The sequence below is a fragment of the Apaloderma vittatum genome, unplaced genomic scaffold, assembly GCF_000703405.1.
Source record: "Apaloderma vittatum isolate BGI_N311 unplaced genomic scaffold, ASM70340v1 scaffold27529, whole genome shotgun sequence".
Classification (NCBI taxonomy): Eukaryota; Metazoa; Chordata; class Aves; order Trogoniformes; family Trogonidae; genus Apaloderma; species Apaloderma vittatum.
Genome location: NW_009737430.1, coordinates 10400 through 10720, shown reverse-complemented (window position 1 = coordinate 10720; position 321 = coordinate 10400).

Genomic DNA, 321 nt, shown 5'->3' with positions numbered 1-321 from the left:
TCTGCCCTTTGCTGTGTTTGCTGTGCAGGTTTGGGGTTTTGTTGGGTTTTTTTCTGTTTTCTGCGTGTCCGGCCGAGGGCTCTTTGCTCTAACTGTGACCGTGAGAATTACAGACATCCCGCCCCCGGCTATCGGGGCTCTCCCCTGCGGTAGCAGTCGGATTGCTGGGTCTTAGTGCTGCAAAGAGGGGATGAGTCTGCACGAAGTGAAGGCCAAGGTTTTGGTGTCTCTGAGGTCTCTCTTAGTGTGGAGACGGCGCGGCAGAGCTGGTCGATGCTGTCAGCAGGGTGTCGTGGTGGATGCCTCTCCGCGCGACGCAGG